The 14,282-nt window shown below is 38.8% G+C and overlaps 1 protein-coding gene across 12 annotated transcripts in view; it reads right to left on the minus strand.

Annotated features, from left to right (window-relative positions):
* Window positions 1-14,282, minus strand: part of heph (polypyrimidine tract-binding protein 1 heph) — a 415,917-nt gene that overhangs the window by 303,672 nt on the left and 97,963 nt on the right. For 2 of the 12 annotated variants that reach the window (XM_069130472.1, XM_069130470.1), the window contains exon 1: window positions 12,214-13,215. The exons of 6 other annotated variants lie outside the window; for them this stretch is intronic. The gene's annotated coding sequence lies outside the window, so the exon portion shown is untranslated. Of the gene's footprint in view, window positions 1-12,213; window positions 13,217-14,282 lie in introns of those variants that run through there. 4 more of the 12 variants (XM_069130476.1, XM_069130474.1, XM_069130462.1 and 1 more) reach the window with 3 other exon arrangements.

Genomic DNA, 14,282 nt, shown 5'->3' on the forward strand with positions numbered 1-14,282 from the left:
AGTCTACGCTGCAAGTTTTTTCTACTATTAATTCCGTCAGCCGCTCCTACTTTTAACCGTCTGCCTATTGCGCCTCTTAATCTTTCATATATCTTCCAGTATTTCTTTCCTCACCTTTTTCTTCCTTTTTATCTTTCTTAGCCATCCCTCTGCCAAATATCTTCCACACTCGCGTTTATTCTTTCTACTTCTCTACAGTCTTCCACAAAAATGTTTTGGTGTTCCAATATTCCTTTTACACATGTTACACGTTCCTTCCTATTCCGCCCTCCGATATCTCTTCCCATCTTTCACGTTTTCACATCTCCCGTTAACTATAACGCTTTGGCTGGCCGAATTGTATTTTGGCAATTGTATCGTGCGCAATTTTTAACATCTCCATCTCTTCTTTCCATTCCTCGTTGATCCTACCCGTTTCCCTTTAAATAACCCACCCTCTCTCGACCATTTACCGTTATTAATAAATAAACTTGTTAGTAAATTATCAATAAACTACAAAATCGGCACAGACATATTCGTTTCATAAAACTTCAATTCCGTCAATTGCGCACGAAGAAATTATATTCTGAACTGGTTTTTAGAGTCACCTGGTATACAGCTGCGTTTCCAAGGAGTGACAGCGCTGGGAATGTTTAGATAGGGCAATTGCTCCCTGTCTAGCTCGTTACAACAGCTGTCTTACGAGACCTGACTCGAATTTTGCTTACAGCTAATGGATATCATGCACGACGATATGTACGTGAAAGACACGGAACAGAAATTGACGAAACGATTTTAAAAGACTCCCGCTCGAGAAATTCGAGCCAATAGAAAACGAAAGTCGAGCTACTCTGGTTGCTTATTTACGATTTTACCGAAAAATTTGTTTTTTAAATGCAATAGCTAAATCAAGAGTTAAATAAGCATAGTCAGATAAATAAGCAATAGGTTAGTAGTTAAATAGCCCGATAAGAGGAGTGTATACGTATGAAAGGATAAATGGCTGGTAAACCAAATACCTTTTCATGGTCGTCAGGGTGAGAAATAAAGCGTTACTATTATCGAACAGAATTGCAAAATCGTAATGGAAGAAAATTTGATTCGTTCGTTTCATTCCATTTTCATCGAACCTCGAATGGCATGCCAAAGCGCATATTAAAAAATGTTACTCCAAAATCCTTAGGAAAAATTCCTATAAAATCAGGCATGGAAAAAAATGTACGTCACACTGGTTCATAAATATTCACATTTCGCATCAGGACTCATGATTATTCAATCGTTACATCAAAAATGTTATAAGAAAATTGTTGCGAACAAAATTGCTCGTCCGTCAAAGTATCGAAAAATGTTATTAATAATATGAAATCGTTACTGCTTATAATAAAAAAACTATACGTACGAGAACTTATACGTACTACGAAGATGCACGCGTTCTTTAACGTCAAATAAAAAGATGGAAAACATCGTAATCGACACTTGTGTTTGTACATTCTCGGTCTCTTATCGATAGAGGAGCAACACACCTAGAAAGTTAGGTATCTGCGAAAATCTACGTTGAAGTTGAAAGAAAGGTACAAAAGTCGAGATCTCGTAAGACCATTCAGCTCGAACTGCGACACTTCTGACTTATGCAATCGGCCATGCACGAAAATAATCAACGATAAACACCAATAAAAGATCTGCCCGATTTTTTGAACCGCGTGTCCCCACACCCTCTACATATTTTTAGCCACAGCAACCACTATAACTCACCACCCACGTGAAAAAAATTCGCTCTACGAAATCCACGATCTGGATTTCATCCAGCTAACGGTTCCACCCATATCGCATCAATTATCCCGTAAAAAAACATAATACAGAAGGAGAATCGAGAATACAACATCGTTTTTTTCTCGCGTAAATCGACCCGAAATCGGTTATTTTTACTCCCATTAATTCCATCGGATCTCGTTCTGTGAACGTGATGACTTTAATGGCGGCTTCGTGATATATTTCCGCATTCTGCGCTCTAAACGAGGGAAAACGGAATTTTTTGCAGCTTTTAAATCAAAATTTTTCTACAAAACGAAGAACAAGGTTGCTTCAAAGGCAACGTATATTTTCTGTATTTTTCAATCGTCATTTTTATGCACGACGAAAAATCTTAATTGGAAGAGAAGAAGAGAGTATATATTAGAGTATAAGATTGTGTATATAGAACATGGAAAAAATTTCTCGAGTGAAATAGAAGAACGTAAGATGAAGTAAGAACACGTTTAGCGGAACAGAAAAATCTTTGCAGATAAGAGAAATGATAAGACGTTTTTATCCGGATATTTCGTATCGTAGGCAAGACTTTGAAAATTGATCGATTGAAATTGCGCAAATACGATCATCGCATATATAACGAGGAAAAGAAATATTTTCACAAAGAAGGCGCAGAACGAAATCGAGTGAAAAATCCAGTGAAACTCGTCGTGTGGGAAGAGAGAAAGGAACTTGATGGATTACATCGTGGAAGTTACGCGACCTTGACTGAGAGAAGAAGCAACTAGTGTCGCACGTGCTTCCTCAGCCATGCCGAAGACGTACAACGTTCGCTAGCGGAAAGTTTTTTTTTCTTCTCCGCCGATACGAAATTTGCATGACGATAAGCGTCTCCGTCGCGACGACAATGGCCAACAATAGCGGCAGAAATCGATTTCATGAATTTTCGGTTCAACCGTGAATTTACATATGTATGAGAAATAGTCTCGTACCAGTTTTTTCCTTTTTTTTTCTTTTTTTTTTTGTTCGTGAGTTATTCTTCTATTGAATTGAAAAAAGGTGTAGACTCGATTGAAAACATTCTATCGATATCGTGTCGCTAAATTCAGATTTTCTTCGAGAGAGAAACAAGTTTATAATATGACTTGTAATATACTATAGTATACGAAAAATAAAATTATAATATTAATAAACTCGTCCAACCCCTATGTGTCTTCGTTTATCCAAAATAACGAACTATCTATTTCGTTAAAATGAAATTATATTATATTTACAGCTGCAAGGATCAAAACTGAGCCAAGCGAAATTGATTATCCCAATTCTATAATTCCATAATTGGAGAAGATAATTCCTCGTGGCAAAATGAGCCAATTAATAGATTAAAAGCCGAATTACGAAACCGAGAAACGAAATTAAAAAGGTAGGAGAAACGTAACGTCGATCGAGTAACAAAACAAACCTAATCGATTCGAATTTTCTAAAGTCCACTCACAGAGCATCTCGTCGCTAATGAATCTGGTTGTCGATGCGACGTTAAACCTTTCTACAGAAAAAACAAAAAGAATAAAAAAGTAAAAGAATAGAAAAATAAAAAATAAAAAAACGGCAGCCTACTTCCGTTAGTTTGTCGTTTTGTCGAGTCGAAACTAAAACTGATCGTTCGAACGACGACGATACGGCAAATTTCAGGTCGCCGATTCGATAAAATGCAATCGATAAAACGCGGAACACGAGAGCAACCTAAATAACGCGACCGAAGGTAGACACGACAGGCAAAATAGTAAACGCGTACGAGTAATAAATATTTGAACCACGGCGTTCACGATCATCGACCAGATCCAATTTATCGGGTGTGCCCGCTCGAAAATGCTGTTTTTCCTACGCTCGTTTCGAGACCAGCGAAAATGTGATTAAATCGAACAAAGGAGAAGGGGGAAATAAATTAATCCGAAGGGTTTGACGTGGTTTCGAGTGGCGGGTGTGTATTTATCGCAAAACCGCAACCAATGAATAAAACCGATGGTTTATTTAATTAATTATCGCTCTCTGTCGGACCTCCTTCTCCCTACTCTTTGTCTCGGACCTTTTATTTTAGCTTACTTTCTTATGTTTTATGGCGAGTTATTTCCCCGTTGAGTTAAAAAAAAAAATACTTCCGATTTCTGCGGTCTTTGCAATTTCTCTAGAGTTTACACGCTGTTTAGACGTTTTCTACACTTTCTACGTATCTTGTAAGTATTCTATACGTCTTGCAGATTTCAGACGTGTTTCCTAGATTTTAGGCTACTGGCTTTTTTTAGATTTCACGTAATTTTCGTGGGTCCTCTCAATTTTTTATAGATCTTCTCCAATCATCCGATGGGAGAAAGTCGCGATTCGTATAATACGCGTGATGTGTTCGTACCTAAAGAATTCTGTGTTAAGTGTTGGAATGCTTTCGTGAGCTACTATATGCATCTGTGCAGTCCGACTGACGATACGAATAACTATGACGCCGGATCTCGAGTACGCCAATTCCCGTGGCTCGTACTCTGGTGAAATGGAAAGTTATTTTCACGGATGACGCAAGGGCCACCTGTTTCGATGCCGCTCGACGGTTTTTAGCCGCTAGAAGGATCCCTTTTTGCCACTGGCTGGCCCCGTGGTACCACGCATCTGGAACCGGTTTTTAACTCGAGAATTCGTCTTTTTTCTTCTGTAATTCAGGAACGCAGACAAGCGTCGAAGCTCCTCGAACGTTCTCGTTCCGACGATAGAACCCGACTTTCCGGACGCATTTTTATCAAGCTTCCTTTCATTTCTTTTTATACGTGGAACTTTCTGGAAGAACGACGAGGGTGAAATATTCCCTGCTAGGAGAATCGTTTAACCTTCCCCAGATAGACTTTTTGTTCCACGATATTATACGATAATATAATAATAGATATGGACTCTAGTAGATTCGCTCTAGTAGATTAATACGATAATATGTTGAACTTGTAATTTGAAAAATTCAAGTGCATAGTTTAGTCGCTTGTATAAGACATAGATTTACGTAGGAATGTTGGGACGTTAAAGGGGAACGAATAAATAGGCAAAGTTATTAGATAATTATTGAAATCTTCCAAAGTAATCTAACTATCGAGGAATGTTTTAAACGTGAAAAAGAAGCATCGTCTAATAAAAGAATTAACATGTACATAAATAACTCTAGAATGATAATTCTCGATCCATTCGAACACCTTTTTACTTATTAATATTTCATTCATCCGTTCGGTTATTCCCAAACCTGGTTATTATTTCTTGAAAATTATTGTCATTATTACGAGTAAAAAATTTCAAAGGCGACTTTAATCCATCAAATCATCGGCGTCGCGCTTAAAAGGCTGACGGTATGCTAATTACTCTCAATTACGCAAGCAACACGCTGTCTATTTCATTTTTTTTCTAGCAGTACGAACTGCGTTGCATGTATTTACCGCAAGACTCGTAGTCGATGCTTAATTTCCTCATTTAATCAACTATAAAAAGTATCGGTAGCGAAATTTCGCTTTCTCTCTCTCTTTCTCGCAAAAACATGGCAAAGGGAAACGCGATGATTTCGCGACTAATTACAGACAGAATTTAAAGAAAAGTTTGTCTTCCACCCAGAGGAATTTAAATCAACTCTTCTCGTGTTGCATCGCGGAGACTTTCATTTCGTTCGACTTCGAAAGAACATTAGGAAAATCACTACCTTTGGGCTCGAGTCGTTTTTACAGATTTCAATGTGTTTGACAAGGCTGTTTTTCAGAAGGATTTATTTTTTGCGAAAATAATTAAAGACATGGAATCCAAACAGAAATTTGTTTCGTCTACTAAATGTCACAAGTGTTGGATTTTTAATATCTTATACATTTTCGCGTATACGCATTTAAATTTCCGAAACCTGAAATTTCCCAGAAATGTATAAACACTCATATGTATAAACATGTATAAACTATTAATTAATATACAAATGCAATAATAAACACAATGGTGTACAAATAGCTTTTATGACCACTGTATACGTAGATATAATAATATGAACCGAGGATCATTGTTCAAATTATAAACAATTTATAATTCTCCTTCGAAAAATGTCAACTTCTATCGAACCCAAACAGAGATCTTCGCCATGTTCGATTCCCAAAACACGCTAAAAACAAACCTAACTTCAAACTCTAATCGTTCTTCCACCATTGTGCCGAACGAATCCTCTATTTGTCTAATGTAGAGCCAGCATAATACACAGCAGACTGTCTATACAAGCGTGCGAAACACAACTATATCTATAGAAGACGACGTTTCTAACGCTCGAAGAGGCCTGTTACGTACAAAGAGTTTCTTTAGGCGGTGACTCTAACGCAACAACGCGACGAGCATGTTTAGCTCGCAGGAAGGTACGCTCTGATTGCCGGTTTAAAGCCAGTTTCTATCGACAATGGCATCGTTCTTTGGGGACGGCACCCGTCTTCTCGCGGGAGGGAAATTGCAACTGTAACAGACGTCGCTTTAATTTTCAATCAAAACAGACCCGGCAAAGGCGAGCCATAACTACCGTGAAATTGCCAACGAGGGAATATTTATCGGCTCGATCGAGTCTTGATCGTTTCGAGATGTAGTTTTGAGAATTGCAAAGGGCGAAGGAAGCGATGGATCTCGGGAGTTTGTGCTACTCACGCGCGTGAGATTGAAAACCGGCTGTTGATTATTGGGAAAATTTGAGTTCGCTGGTGAAAAAGTGAACAGATTAGCAAGAACAAAATGATCAACGAATCGATTCGTTCATATTTAAATCGAAAGTCTCCCGAAGCTATGCCCTCCCTTTTAATCTAAATTTAAATACACTGAAAATACTCCAATATACTTCCACTAGAATACTTACATCCTGCGTCTGAGCAATATGTTTCGTATAACTAATTCTTCACGGATTAAACAACACTCTCATAAACAACTTTCCACGATTTTAAATTCCAATTGCGTAGAAAGAAATAAAACATAGCTGAGCTATTCTCTGGCTCGTCTCCTATTCAAACCTCTCTCTCTCTCTCTCACTCTCTCACTCTCTCACTCTCTCTCCAAACGCATACGATTCAAGGAACAGAACTTCCGACTGGAAAAATCCATAAAGAAAACCGATGTCGTTGAAAAAGTCGGGTTCCATGAAAGCCAAGCTGCTGTTCTAAATATAAATGAGCCACGGTATGCGCCAGCTAGAGTTAACAAAATAAAGAACGGTGTACGTGCTGATCCCGTGATCGTGCATTCCCTGTTTTGCTACCGCCGCGTGATTCATAGGGGAGGCTCGGTCAATTCTCACGATTCAGAGAAAGCTTAATGAGCGTGCACGGTCGGGCAGGTGTTGTAGATACGCCGATGCAAACGATCCGGTGTTTGTTATTTTCAAACAACGCGCAGGATGCACGGAAACTACGAAATAATCGAGCGGTGAAAGGTTTGATCACGTTTGCTTGGAAAATTTTGGGAACCGGTTTGCAACGAGGCAGTTCGTAATGTTTAACAGTTGGGAAAATTGATTCAGAGAATGATTAGTTGAGAAATTTCAATTTAGTTGAGAAAAATTGTGAAAATTTCCGTGGGATTGCAAAAAATGTTTCGAAAGTTTTGAAAATTGATTTGATCCAGCGTTTCGAAGCTTCGGAAATTGATTTGCAACGAATTGCAAACTTTAGCAATCGCAGAAACTATTCTGCATGAAAAATTTTCTGCAAATTGGTATAGAAATTTCAGCAACTATTTTGAAGACCGAGATTTAGAAATTCCTGATCACTGCTTGGAAAAGCAATATAAATTGTCCACGCCAACTTTTCGCTAGAAATTCGATTTTTCTCTTTATAAAGAGAAAGAGAAATTAAAGAGGCCGTTAAAAAAAATAATGAAATTGCTCTATTTCATTATTTAAGTACAAATACATTTGTGAAATGTCAGAACGTTTTAAACAACTTTCACGCTCAACACTGTGCAATTAACACGAGAAATTTTGTCAAGCTTGTACATATTTTAAGTCCAATTTCGTGCAATTCCAAAACTGTATCAAAATTAGAAATTCATTTCAAACGCCTCTGGAATAACTGAAATATCCAACGCGTTACACGTGCGAACGGAATGGTCGCAACCACAACTGTTAAATTCAGTTAAATTACGTTTTTAACCAAATTATTACATGTGTAGAAAATTCCAAATTAACACCTAAATTACCAATTCTTCCAAATAAAGTTAACAATGATGTTTCTAATAATGTTAAACGATATTTGCAGCGTGTACGTTTACTTGATATTATAAAAATAACGCTGTATGATGATCGAACGATATAATGAAAATACCAATCAGTAAGAGTTGAAAATTACAAGTAGAAGAGTATCTAAGTAACAAGAATATCGATTTTCCTCGAGTCAAATTTAAGTTTCACCGAAACGCAAAACTTGCCAAGTTTCGACACACATTAGTGCGATTTATATAGAAGTTTGCTTTGACTTGCGCCGGAATAATTTCAATTATTCGGAACATCACGAGGCTGATTTTAATCTTTGGTCTTTATTTCCTTTCGAAGCACTCGAAAAGTAATTTTCATTTGATTTTCCTTTTTTCTTATTCGATTCACGAGCTACGCGATAAAATTGACAAAAGTGGTAGAGATTACTAATATACGTACGAGTCCCGATAATTCCTATTATCTCTATATTTGCAAAGTATACCCTTTAAAAACTTTCACATTTTTGACTCATCCATGTAAAAAGAATACGTATATTAATAAATGTCAAATGTTGTAAAATGTTAAACCTCGTTACCTTTTCACGTGCAAGCCGAGCAACCTATCATTTTCGTGAAATAAATACACATATTCGGTGTACATACATACATATGTAATCGGTAGAAATTGGAAATTTCAATTGTTGGAAGTGCTAGTCACGCTTTCGTACAATTTTAAACGTTATTAAGCAAGACTTTCAACGTGAGGTGAATGTCTGTGGAAACTCAGGCGAATGATCATTAAAATTTAATTTATATAAATTGACATCAATTTTTAGAAATATTTGTAAGCTATTACATCCTACTACATTATCGTGCGATTTATCTATCAAACACATATCAAATGGAATAATTCGAATTTGCTGATAAAACTCAAATAATTGATTTTAATGGAAGAACAACATTTCTTTTAGTACTATTAGAAACCAAAATCATGAAACAAACCGCCCTTAGAAACGAAAAATCGTAAAAAGGAAATACATCCTACACCCCATACACCGTATACAAAAGAAATACCACGTCAAACATGATCCCGTAAAAGTCCCACGTAGGAACGCTCTCCTACCCCAGAAAGTAACTTCCAGTTCCCCAGTTCCTAACAACCCTAACTCTTCGAATCTTTCCGTCAGATCAGCATCTGCCTTGAAAATATCTCGGTCGAGTCGGACAGATCGATACTTTTTCAACGAGCGAGCATATTGGCGTGGAGGCACCACGTGCGAGGCTATTGGACCCACAGACTCCACACGCGCAGCTTAAGCTACGTCCTCGCTGGAGCGATAACGAGACATTTTTTCGCGGCCTGTCGTTGCTGCACGTTTCAGTAGCCGATAAATATCAACTCGCAGAAACATTTTGTCCACGTTGAAGCAACGTGATCGGAGTAACGTTTCCATTTCGTTCGAGTCTCAAAGCCACGTTTGCTCTAGCAACAAGTAATCCAAATGCATCGTCGAAGAGTCGACGAACTGTGCACACCGAAGCAATGTCTGTTTTTGTCGTCGCGTCTCTGTTACTTTTCTCTGATCTTTACCATCCGGAATGGAAACAAGCAAGAAGCAGCAACTCGTGCCACTGACAATAGAAACGCGAAAGAACACGAAGAAATATCGGGCAACGACCAGTAACTTTTTCAAGAAGCATGGAACATCCGCAGGAAGCAGCTCGCAGTTACTTCGATGAGGACGCTATTTTACTTAAAAAATACGATATATCAAGGAAAAGCTGCTTGTCGTTTGTTCGGCGAGGATGAAACTTTTGGGGTGGTCGTAACGCTAATACGGTGGCATGTGCCACAGCCAGGGACTATACGGTCCTTTATAGCCGCGCACGCCTGCCATCGTTCCGCCCACCGCGAGATATCGCGGATATCGCGACCCGCTAACAACCATTTAATGGGTCAAAACAGAGACAAGCGTTCCGGCAATTCCCGAGATAATTCGCTCTAATTAACGTCGATATCGCGGCCGATCGAATGGCTAATGAACCAGTGAAATTTCTCAATGAACGATGGGAGAAAGGAAATTGTGAGAAAGTACGCTCCAGTCCATATGAAAAATTTAATATGTATATGTGATCCCAATATCAATAGAATAGAGTTTACTGTGAATAGAGCCGCATATTTGGAGTATAAATTTGCTTATCTCGCCTCAGTTCTCGGGATTGTTAACGTTAATAGAATTTGATACCGGTGCCGGACTGTGGAAATGATATATGAGTGAGATTTGTTAATTGGCCGGCTAAATAAGAAATTGGATATTTACCACAACTGTCAGCAGAATGGCATAACGGTTCTGACGTGATTTAAACGAATCAAAAGAAATATAATAAACAGCTAAAATTGTTCTATTACGTTGTATCGTACGTATGTATCGTTTCTTTCTTTTCTTTTCTTTCTTTTTCTTTTTAATAATAAATGATTATAAAATATCAACAAACTAAATGGCTCGACTACCTAGTAATATTATTACAAATACCTCATACATAACAATTATCAAAAAATAGAACTGATTTGTTTAAGCATAATGACGTCAAACCTTTCTGAATATTTAACATGTTAATGACATTAACAAGAATTCATTCATAATTTTCATTTTATCCATATAATTTCGGATTAAAATGGAATCCATTTTTATTTTAATTGAAAATTAAAAGTCAAATTGTATAAATAACGATAGTCATATATTCATATTCCTAAATATAAAAGTAATAAGTATTACATAATCTTCAGCTTTCATTTGACAAATTATAAATCGTCAACATGTAACCTGAAATAATTAATTCCTCGTAAGCAACTTCACGCCAAACTCAAAATTACGTCAGAAGTTTCATTTACACAAAATAACCGCTTTCTAAGCGTCATTCTTGCGCAAACAAACGCAACAGTTGAAATCCGCTATGAAACGGCAACACTGGCATGGCGGTAAAATTCAAATCCTCCAACTCCGTCATCAACGCATATACATATAACCATTATCTATCTCTATATTGTATGTATGACATGTATGACTATTATCATGATTATATTGGTCTTTAAAGACAATCTGAAATTGTATATAGACACACATTACTGTATACATGTATTTAGTAAAAAATCAGTACACTATATTAACACATAAATGCTAAATATATCCCCACTGAATATTGAGGTTTATTAATATAAAGCATAATTCACTGTTTAAATACTTTTGTGATCGCTGGAAAGTACATACTTGTGTCAAATGTCTTGTAATTTCTATATATATATATTCTCAGATGTGCTTCAAACTTTACAATAGAATCATGGTAGCCGAATCCCGTAACAAAACTAATAAAATTCCAAAATATTTCATTACGTACAAGACATATTCATAAAAGGTGTCCACAACTTTTTCAATACCTTCATAAACCTTTGTATCTGTATAGAATATACATATACGTATAAAAATCTAACGTTAATTCGTTCATATTATATGAATATATATTGAGAGAGCACATATTTTAGATATTATAGGAGAAATATGTATAAAATCATATAGTTATTATATATACACTGCCTATCATAGAGATTAGAGCATGTACTTGGCAATTTTGTAGACTATTACGTGTTGCAGCAAAATATAACCAACAAAACATGTACGATTATAGACAGTAAAGTCTAAGATATATTAAATTTAGTTTTCATGCTTCTAAGATCTCCAAACTCGACGAAAACTCGTGGAAAAGCACAAACACACAGAACAAACGGATCCATAAAACGTGTTTCCGGCATGGTCGCAGCCATGAAACGTCGAAAAGGTTTTGGCGCGTAACGAAACGCGCGTGTCTACCATGAATCTCGCCGCGCAAACGTAAACAGAGAATAGCGCAAATATTATGATTTCGCGGTTCGACGCCGGTAATCGTGACCTAGACACGTACGACTTCCATACGTGCTAACTACATACGCTTAGAAAAATTCCAGTACGCAAAACAGACGTTGGGTCGTGAAATACTACATAATAATGAAGCAAATTAGAACGGAACATCGAGTGAACGTTCATTGGACATGCGCCCTTGAATCACACGACTTACCGGTGAGGTACGTACACACTGATTTTGGAGCACGCGCGAACGCCGAGTGAATGCCGCAACGAGATTTCGCCGGGCGATCGCACCTTTACTCGTCGCTTAGTGACGCAGCACGCGGGCACGACGACCGGCTTCAATGACAAACACATTGTATATATATGTACTCACCGTGCAAACGGTAGGACGTGGCCTACAGGCGAGGAGATCGTATCCAAAAAAAAAAGTGTTCCCTGAGAGAGATCGGCGACGTAATAAAATAATTGTACACACACCGTGAATATCCTTGGCACAAAGCACACAAACGACAAAGAGGCACAGGTTAGATATATACAATATTTTCTTATTTCTTTATTTCCACGAGATGTCGCGGTGATTATAATGACTCGATCGGGCGAAGATGGTCTCACTTTCGAAAACCGGAGATCGATGATTTCCGCGCACGCACTACACGATCAGTGAAGTGAACGAACGCGCGAACGCCGCGTGAATATCGAATCGAAGACGTCACGAAGACAAGGGAGCCAGCAGGAGGACGCAGCCGCCGATTGTCACGGTTCGCGAAAACGAGAGACAGGCGTTTGGAGGTTAGGTGATGGCGCGTCGCGAATCACGGTAGCCGAGCCGGTAAGCTTCGTTGACTTCCGGCGAGATCGGGCGATTCTCTTTCTTCCGGTGCACCCGCGTGACGAGAGAGAAAAAACGTATTCAACCGACGTCGTTTCACACTGAGCTCGTGTTACACACTGGAAAACTAGCGGCCGGGCACGAGCGCACACGCCGCGCGAACCCGCGTACAACACGAACGAGGAAACAGATGACGGACGAGGGAAGAGGCGAATGGTGAGAATAGAGTTAGTATAGAAAGGAAAAAAAAGAAGGAAACGCTGCGACGAACGAAGTTGCGAGGACGAAACGTCGCGCGAACACGAAAACTGCGCGTAATAGATCCGGCTAAGAGTTGTAGGCACGCCACGAGTAGAGGTAGGCGACGCTAAAACTTCGCCACGAGTCGTGGCACGCCACGAGAGGAGCCGAGGGGACAGAGGAGTAGAGCGAGACGACGAATCTAGAGGGGGAAGAAGAAGATGGACGAGGGGATCGAAGGGAGGACGATGGCGACCACTCGACTCTGGGCTGTTGAAGGGTACGGAGAGGTCAGAGGGGGGAATATGTCGACTCGCCGGAGGGACGTGGGGTGATTGAAGCGACTAGGCTGGAGGGGTGCAGCCGGAGAGGGGCGGCAAAGGATCGAGGGAGGGGAAAACTCGCAGCCGGCAACAGCCGACTCGACTCGACTCAACTCCGTTCTTCTTCTTCTCGTTCTTTCTCTCTCTGCTTTTCGCTGGCACCCTTTCTCCGTCTCTCGCAAACATACGATGTGTATTGGTGTATCGGCACACGATTCAAGCCCCTCTGTGCCGCTCCTCGTGTAGACACCGACGCGTGTATACGGGGTGGTGTCTTTTAACGCGGCGCAGCGTGTGACACTCCAGCGATCTAGCGAGATAAAATTGTTGAAACAAGAAAATCGTGGGATTTTTTACTAGCATGAAACGTAATATTCAAGTAAAAATTGATACGTATAATGGTGAAATGCATTGGCAGATTATGTACTTTGTTTTGTAAAATTATGGATTTAAAAGCAATACGAGTTTTTAAAATATAAGAAATAAGAGTTGGAGTGAAGAGTTAAAATAGAAAATAGGGGTTATGAGATCGGTCTTTTTTTCAAAATAATTTTTCGTTTCTTAAATAAAATAAATCTTAACGAAGAAATGAATATTACTAATCGACTTCACGAGATTATTGAAATGTTACACCGATGTAACGATAAAGAGAACTCTGAAGACTCGTAATGCAGTTTCGTATAAAGGGACTCGAACGTAGTATATGCAAGGTGTTATTAGACTATTGTTGTCTGATTCGTGGGAGCAGTCGTCCCGTTGCCAAGAGGCACAGTCAACCTGCGACATTGGACGCGGTTTTCTGCCATGGTTATCGTCCGTTTAACTCACGATTGTTCTACGATGGTGCGTTCCGATAGATGTGAAAATCGATATGTATATGGCACACGTATTTCAAAACTGACACGACACGAACAAGTTGTTCAGGAAAAGCGAGAAACCATTTGAAAAATGATAAAAAAAATTGTTTCTCCTAAACACGTAATCCAGGTAAACAGAATAGGTAACACAGTACTAAATTATTTTAAATTGTGGGACACTTTTGAAGTAGAT

This window comes from Bombus flavifrons, chromosome 16, assembly GCF_040668555.2.
Source record: "Bombus flavifrons isolate JBK064 chromosome 16, iyBomFlav1_principal, whole genome shotgun sequence".
NCBI classification, from domain to species: Eukaryota; Metazoa; Arthropoda; class Insecta; order Hymenoptera; family Apidae; genus Bombus; species Bombus flavifrons.